Raw genomic sequence first — 8,833 nt, 5'->3', positions numbered from 1 at the left:
TCGGAAAGAGGTCTACGAAGACTTTTGGGAAAACGTCGACGTTTGCTGGCTTATTTGGCAAAGAAAAATAGAGTACGTTATAAGAAATTAATCGGTCAGTTGAATATTCGGGAGCAGTAATTTAATCGTTCAAATTTTTTTCTTGTTTTATTATTTTTTTAGTAGTCTTATAGTAGTCTTAGATTTTTCATTTTGATGAGCCTCGCTTTGAGGAATTCATGGAATAATCCATTTTCATGGAATAATGAATTAAGGAAGAAAGGATATGAGTCTACCGCTTACAAGAAAAGATCTCATGATAGTCAATATGGGCCCTCAACACCCATCAATGCATGGTGTTCTTCGACTGATCGTTACTCTCGATGGTGAGGATGTTATTGATTGTGAACCCATATTAGGCTATTTACACAGAGGAATGGAAAAAATCGCGGAAAACCGAACTATTATACAATACTTACCTTATGTAACAAGGATATAGAGAGATTGTAGAAAGGGAGTTGTAAATTCCTTAACTTAAGAAAGAAAAAAGAATAAAAACACAGATACATAACATAAAAAAAAGAATAAATAAGACGAGATTCGACCTCCCCCTACATATTTAATTTCCTCTCCTATACAAAAACTAGCAAGACCCACTCCATTGGTAATTCCATCAATAACACCCTTATCAAAAAACTCCGTGAGTTCGGTTAACCCTCTTATACCGAGGGTAAAGACCCTAGTATAGAAAATATCTATATAACCACGATTATATGACCAACTGTATATATTTTTTTTTACTTGATCTAAAAATTCTTTTTTAGGATTTCCTTTGTAAAAAGAGTTTATTAAATCCAAATTCTGAAAAAAAGAATAAGCGGATCCATAGAAGATATATGCTATGAATAAACCAAAGATAGCTAGACTTACAGAAGAAATTGCATTAGTAATAAATTCATATGAATTTACAAAAGAATTAGAACTTTCCTGGGTAAAGTTTATTGAGGGAGTTAACCACTTTGATAATATGGTTAACTCTGCTATTCCATTACCAATTCCTCCATTATCAAAAGAGATTCCTATGAATCCAATGAACAAAGTGAAAAGTAGTAATATAAGAAGAGGAAATAACATAGTATTTCCCGTTTCATGCGGATAGGCAAAAGTGTTTTTAGCCCCAAAAGACGTAGTAAAGGATCCTATCCTATTTCTTGTATTACCTTGAATTTTTGGTATATTTTGTGAAAAAAAAGAAACTCCACTCTTCGTTGTTGATAAAACGAAATCCCTATTCACTCCTTTGGGTATCCTTTTTCCCCATAAGGATATTGAATACAAGGAACTCTCTTTAGTGCTACTGTAATTTTGAAAATGAACACGCAAATACCCATCAAATGTAAGTAAATATATCCGAAACATATAAAAGGCAGTTAATCCTGCAGTAAAGGAGGCTATTATTCCAAAAAAGGGCGAATACAACCAACTATTACTAAGGATTTCATCTTTGGACCAGAAACAAGCAAGAGGTGGAATACCACAAAGAGAAAGTGTACCCCATAAAAAAGTAGTTCTTGTGATTGGAATGTATTTTCTTAAACCGCCCATAAGAACCATATTTTGACTTTTATCTGGTGAATATCCAACAAGAGGTTCCATTGAATGAATAACGGATCCGGATCCCAAGAACAATAAAGCTTTTGAATAAGCATGAGTGATCAAATGGAATAAAGCAGCTTGATAAGAACCTATACCTAGAGCTAACATCATATAACCCAATTGAGACATTGTAGAATAGGCTAAGCTTCTTTTAATATCTCTCTGAGCAAGAGCTAAAGTAGCTCCTAAGAATAGTGTTATTGTACCTACTAAAGAAATAAAACTCATTATCAAAGGTAAAGATATGAAAAGAGGAAGAAGTCGAGCTAGAAGAAAAATTCCCGCAGCAACCATAGTTGCTGCGTGTATAAGAGCCGAAATAGGAGTGGGCCCTTCCATAGCATCGGGTAACCATACGTGAAGAGGGAATTGTGCGGATTTCGCAACTGCACCAAGGAATAATAAAAAAGCACACAAAGTAGTAAGTAAAGAGTTAATTCCATTATTAGGAATCCAGTTATTAGCTATTTTGAACAAATCCCTAAACTCTAAACTACCTGTTATCCAAAAAAAACCTAAAATTCCTAATAATAGACCAAAATCCCCTACACGATTAGTTACAAAAGCTTTTTGACAAGCACTCGCTGCGATTGGTCGTGTAAACCAAAAGCCTATCAATAAATAAGAACACATTCCCACGAGTTCCCAAAAAAAATAAATTTGTATCAAATTGGAGCTAGTAACCAATCCCAACATGGAAGTATTGAAAAAACTTATATAAACAAAAAATCTCAAATATCCTTCATCGTGAGACATATAACCATCACTATAAATAAGAACCAGGATTCCTACAGTAGTAATTAGCATTAACATAATAGAAGTAAGTGGGTCAATCAAGTATCCAAATTCTAAAGAAAAATCATTATTGACGGTCCAAGACCATAGATATTGATAGATCGAACTTCCATTTATTTGTTGAATAGACAGTTGAACTGAGAATACCATAGCTATACTTAAGAGTAAAACACTAGGAAAAGCCCATATGCGACGAAGATTTTTTGTTGCTGTAGGAATAAGAATAAGGCCAAATCCCATTGACATAATAACTGGAAGTGGGAGAAGAGGGATTACCCATGCATATTGATATGTATGTTCCATAAGAAAAGAAATTGCAATTTTTACTTCAATTTTTACTTCAATTTTTCTATAAAATTGTTTCCGATTCACCAAACCAATTCTTATCTCTTTCTGAAAGAATAAATAAAAAGAATAAGAAAAAATACTGAAATTCTTAATTTTTCCAAAATTTATCTCATTGAAATAATTAAAAATTAAGAATGGGTTTAGTTGGTTAAATTAAAAAAGTTAATAAAATAACTTCGTTACCTAGTTATTTTATTAACTAAATAAAGATATTTATAAAAATAAAAAAAAAAAGTGGAATCATTTTACTTTCTATTCATAATTCATTTTTATATTTCTTTAAAACAAAGATGAAACAGCTCTCTTGTTCCATAATTAACTGATTGAGTGAATTCCAATGAAAACCTATGTTTATAAGAAATTATCGAATAGTCCTTACTTCATATAGAACTAAAATCCTAATGACTATAAATTACCTAAGTTTTAGAATGTCTTGTTTAAGAGACTCAGTATTTTTTGTTTTGATTGGAATTCCTTTCCTTTATGGAATACCATTCTGAACTTAATTAACTATTTTCATTTTCCCTTCTTTTTATCCCCCCGTCTTATCTTATATGGGGGATAGGCTTCCATACCATATATCTATATATGGAGTATACTTGATATATAAATAGATATAAATAGATTTAAATGAGAAACCTTTCTATATATTCTATATTATTAAAAAACAAGTATAAAATATATAAAGAAAAAATGTTAAAAAATTCTTGTTGTCTTATCCGCATTAGACAAAATGAAGTAAAAAATAATTCAAAATTTAAGTATCTTTCAGTATCTAAGTATAAATACTAATAAAAAGAAGAAAGAAGGATTGATTTGCAGCAATAGATGTCTTTCACATACAACTAGAAAAAAGTAATTTCCTTTTTGAATGGCAGTTCCAAAAAAAACGTACTTCAATGTCAAAAAAGCGTATTCGTAAAAATATTTGGAAGAAAAAGACTTATTTTTCCATAGTACAATCTTATTCTTTAGTAAAATCAAGATCATTTTCGAGCGGTAATGAGCATCCAAAACCAAAGGGTTTTTCTGGGCAACAAACAAATAATAAGATTTTGGAATAATATGAATTGACTTATCAAAAAAGAATTCCAATTATTTAATAATTTTGATTCTTCTTTGAATGTACTTTTATGTGTCGAATTACTCGGTACAATATTCTTAGAACAAAAAAACCCCTCTTATCTTATATATACAAGAAAAAAAAGTTTTGTTTGGTATACTGTGTGCTAAGTATTCTTTTCCTATCAATGAACTTTTCATAATTTTCATAATAGAATCCTCATATTCTATTATGAAAATTATGAAAAGTGGAGTATTCTTACAATAGGACTTACAACTTCCACCTATCTTCTCCAAAATCATAAGGTTAGTAAATCTTATTAATAAGAGCATAAAGACTTTCATTCTAGAAATTTTTAAAAAATCCAAAAAGCCTTTTCCATTTATCCATTTTAATTTCATCATTAAATAGAAACCCTTTTGGATTTTTTTCATTGTATTGAAAGAATTTTCAAAATGTAAACGAGAAATTAATTAGAAAAAATTAGTTCTACAATTGCAAGTTAGAAAAAAGAAATTCCAACTCTTTCAAGCAGTGTTTGTGTTTCTATTGGGCAAAGCAAGAGTTTATTGTAAAAAAAAAATGGAAACGATACTACCAAACGAAGTCTATTTTAATGAAAACTCTAATGTTCCTAAATTTTATGGACTTTCCCAATATCGACGATTCCCAAGATAATAGCTATTATTCTTTTAAGTTACCTATTATTTGAAGTTAGCCGCCATGGTGAAATTGGTAGACACGCTGCTCTTAGGAAGCAGTGCTCAAGCATCTCGGTTCGAATCCGAGTGGCGGCATTCTTGAAAAAGAATACAATAGATTAGAAATCAATTCGAAATTTACAATTTTGTAATGGGACCTTCCCCTTATGCTATTTGCAACTTTAGAACATATACTAACTCATATCTCTTTCTCAACGATTTCAATTGTGATTACGATTCATTTTATAACCTTATTAGTTCGTGAACTTGGAGGATTACGTGATTCGTCAGAAAAAGGAATGATAGTTACTTTTTTCTCTATAACAGGATTCTTAGTTTCTCGTTGGGCTTCCTCGGGACATTTTCCATTAAGTAATTTATATGAGTCATTGATCTTCCTTTCATGGGCCCTGTATATTCTTCATACCATTCCTAAAATACAGAACTCTAAAAATGATTTAAGCACAATAACTACGCCAAGTACTATTTTAACGCAAGGCTTTGCCACATCGGGTCTTTTAACTGAAATGCATCAATCCACGATACTAGTACCTGCTCTACAATCTCAGTGGTTAATGATGCATGTCAGTATGATGTTATTAAGCTATGCAACTCTTTTGTGCGGATCCTTATTATCTGCCGCTATTCTAATCATTAGATTTCGAAATAATTTCCATTTCTTTTCTAAAAAGAAAAAAAATGTTTTAAATAAAACATTTTTCTTTAGTGATATTAAATATTTTTATGCAAAAAGAAGTGCTTTAAAAAGAACCTCTGTCCCTTCATTTCCAAATTATTACAAATATCAATTAACGGAGCGTTTGGATTCTTGGAGTTATCGTGTCATTAGCCTAGGATTTACCCTTTTAACCGTAGGTATTCTTTGTGGAGCAGTATGGGCTAATGAGGCCTGGGGATCCTATTGGAATTGGGATCCTAAGGAAACTTGGGCATTTATTACTTGGACCATATTCGCAATTTATTTACATAGTAGAACAAATACAAATTGGAAGGGTACGAATTCTGCACTTATAGCTTCGATAGGATTTCTTATAATTTGGATTTGTTATTTTGGTATAAATCTATTAGGAATAGGCTTACATAGTTATGGTTCGTTTACATTAACACCTAAATGATTACATAAAATAAAACCTTCATGAAATGAAGGTTTTTACTTTTATGTTTTATTTGAGAACCCCTTGAACGCCTTCTCAAAGGGTTCTCAAAAATTCGAGATAGATCTAATTATACTTTTTTACTTATTTCTGCATTAATAGAGCAGACGAGTAAAAAAAAGCAAACCTATTTAGGATAATAATTGGATAAGAGAGCCTCTACCCTGTCAACGGATAGGGAGAGAACAAAATCTGGATAAATACCAATTCCTATTACTGGTAAAAAGATACAGATTAAAATAAAGAGTTCTCGTGGTCCAGAATCCACAAAATTTGCGTTTGGAACATTAAAATAGCTTGTATCCATAGAACATCTGGCGTAACATAGATAATAAATAAATAGGAGTTAATATCATTCCAATTGCCATTACAAAAGTAATTAGTGTTTTTGGCATTAACAGAAATTTTGGACTAGTAATTAGTCCAAAAAATACTACTAATTCTGCGACAAAACCACTCATTCCTGGTAAGGCAAGAGAAGCCATTGAAAAGCTACTAAACATGGTAAAAATTTTAGGCATTGGGATGGATATTCCCCCCAGTTCTTCGAGATAAACAAGACGCATTCTATCAGAAGCGGTTCCTGCCAAGAAAAAAAAGTGTAGCACCAATAAATCCATGGGATAATATTTGTAAAATAGCTCCATTGAGTCCAATGTTGGTTATGGAACCAATTCCTATAATTATGAAACCCATGTGAGATACAGAGGAATAAGCTATTCTTTTTTTTGAAATTTCGTTGACCAAGAGAAGTTGAAGCTGCATAGATTATTTGGATCGCTCCTATTATTACTAACCAGGGCGAAAATAGATAATGAGCATGAGGTAACAATTCCATGTTGATCCGAATCAATCCATATGCTCCCATCTTTAATAATATTCCCGCTAAAAGCATACATGTACTATAATGTGCTTCCCCATGGGTATCTGGTAACCCACGTATGTAGGGGTATAATCGGCAATTTGACAGCATAAGCAATAAGGAAGCCAAAATATAAAAGTATTTCCAAGGTTGCAGGGGTATGATTGATTAATTAATCTTTCCAAATCTAATCCTGGTTCGTTGGAACCATATAAGCCCATACCCAGAACTCCGATTAAGAAAAAAATGGAACCGCCTGCAGTATACAAAATAAACTTTGTAGCTGAATATAGACGCCTCTTCCCCCCCCCACATGGATAAAAGTAAGTAAACAGGAATTAATTCTAACTCCCACATGATAAAAAAAAGTAAAAGGTCTCGCGAAGAAAATAATCCTATTTGACCACTATACATTGCGAGCATCAGGAAATAGAATAATCGCGAATTCCGTGTAATTGGCCAAGCTGCTAAAGTAGCTAAAGTAGTGATAAATCCTGTCAATAAAATAGATCCTAATGAAAGTCCATCGATTCCCAATCTCCAGTGGAAATCGAAGACATCTATCCATTTATAATCCTCCTTTAATTGGATTAAGGGATCCTCCAGTTGGAAATGATAACAGAACGCATAAGTCATTAGAAGGAATTCTAATAAACAAATAGATATAGTATACCACCTAACGACTTTGTTTCCCTTATGAGGTAAAAAGAAAATTAATGAACCTGCAAATATCGGCAAAACAACAAGTATTGTTAACCAAGGAAAATAACTCATGATAAAGTGATAAAGACAAGATACGTTTTGACCAGAAAAGCCCGTGCTCGATTATTTCGAGCACAGGCTTCTTCGGTAAAGAGGAATCAGACGATTCGAGTGAAGTTTTTTGTAACGTATCAATAAGATAGAGCCATGCTACGTGTTGTTTCAGGCCCTAAATAAACGCGGACACTTAAAAAATCTGTCGGGCAGGCAGATTCACATCTCTTACAACCCACACAATCTTCGGTTCTCGGCGCGGAAGCAATTTGCTTGGCTTTACATCCATCCCAGGGTATCATTTCTAATACATCTGTTGGACAAGCTCGTACACATTGAGTGCATCCTATACATGTATCGTAAATTTTTACGGAATGTGACATTGGATCTATAAATTTTTCTTTTCAACATAAAATTTTTCGATCTGGTAAAAATGAAATTAGTACTATAATGAGTCATATGTATTGTAGACACCAGACGAAGCAATGGTTTATCCAAACTTCAAAAATAAAAATCTATTTTTAATCTGTTTGTGAGAAAGCGTGAAGAGAGCCAAGAGACTTTAATTTTGGATTTCAACAATAAGAAATAAGAAAGAATTTTACGAATTGTACAGACGAATTCGAATTAGCCAATAAATTGGCTATCGTCCTTTTCAATATAAATTATTGCAATATTCAAATTGCAATATCAATGAATTACAAATACAAAAATTCATTTAAGTGAAAAAGAATACTATGCAATAATCTACTAAAAAAAGCAATAATCTACTAAAAAAAATGGATATTCTCAAATAATACTAAGAAAATAGTATTGATTTCTATTTATTTTAATATGTGCGCCTTTGTTTAGAGGATTCTATGTCTAATTATTCAAAATTCTAATTATTCAATAAATTAGATTGATTGATACGAGTGGATTTCCTATTACGATGGATGGAAGAAAGAATGGATAGTCCAATAGCGGCTTCAGCAGCCGCAAGGGCTATAACAAAAATTGCGAAAATATCTCCTTTTAATTGGCGACTATCAAATAGATCAGAAAATGTTACGAGATTTAGATTAATTGAATTCAGTATAAGTTCAAGACATATTAGAGCTCTAACCATGTTTCGGCTTGTGATCAATCCATAGATACCAATCGAAAATAAATAGACACTCAAAAAAAGTACATGCTCAAACATCATTAACTAACTCCTTATCAATCTCGATTCATTTCAATATGAGGGCAAGAATTGAACCGATTCAATTAATTACAATAGAACAATTACACAACAAAAGAGAAAATAAAGGAGGTATTTGTTGGCAGTAGATGGATTTTACTAAATCAAAATTGTGATTCTTTAGTTATTTATTTTAGATTTGCAATTCTTATAATTTGTACTTTTTCTAAGTTTTCTTATTGCCGAGCCATAGTAATTGCACCTATTAAAGAAACTAGAAGAATTATGGAAATGAGTTCAAACGGAAGATAAAAATCGGTTGCTAAATGAATTCCA

At 31.9% G+C, this 8,833-nt stretch overlaps 1 non-coding gene across 1 annotated transcript; it reads left to right on the top strand.

The window, feature by feature from the left end:
* The first annotated feature begins 4,558 nt into the window (after positions 1 to 4,558).
* On the top strand, positions 4,559 to 4,638 carry TRNAL-UAG (transfer RNA leucine (anticodon UAG)). Its single transcript has one exon. It is a non-coding gene; the product is annotated as a tRNA-Leu (tRNA).
* The last annotated feature ends 4,195 nt before the right edge of the window (positions 4,639 to 8,833 follow it).

The sequence above is a fragment of the Aegilops tauschii genome, unplaced genomic scaffold (assembly GCF_002575655.3).
Source record: "Aegilops tauschii subsp. strangulata cultivar AL8/78 unplaced genomic scaffold, Aet v6.0 ptg000665l_obj, whole genome shotgun sequence".
NCBI classification, from domain to species: domain Eukaryota; kingdom Viridiplantae; phylum Streptophyta; class Magnoliopsida; order Poales; family Poaceae; genus Aegilops; species Aegilops tauschii.
This window is presented reverse-complemented; position numbering and strand designations above follow the sequence as displayed.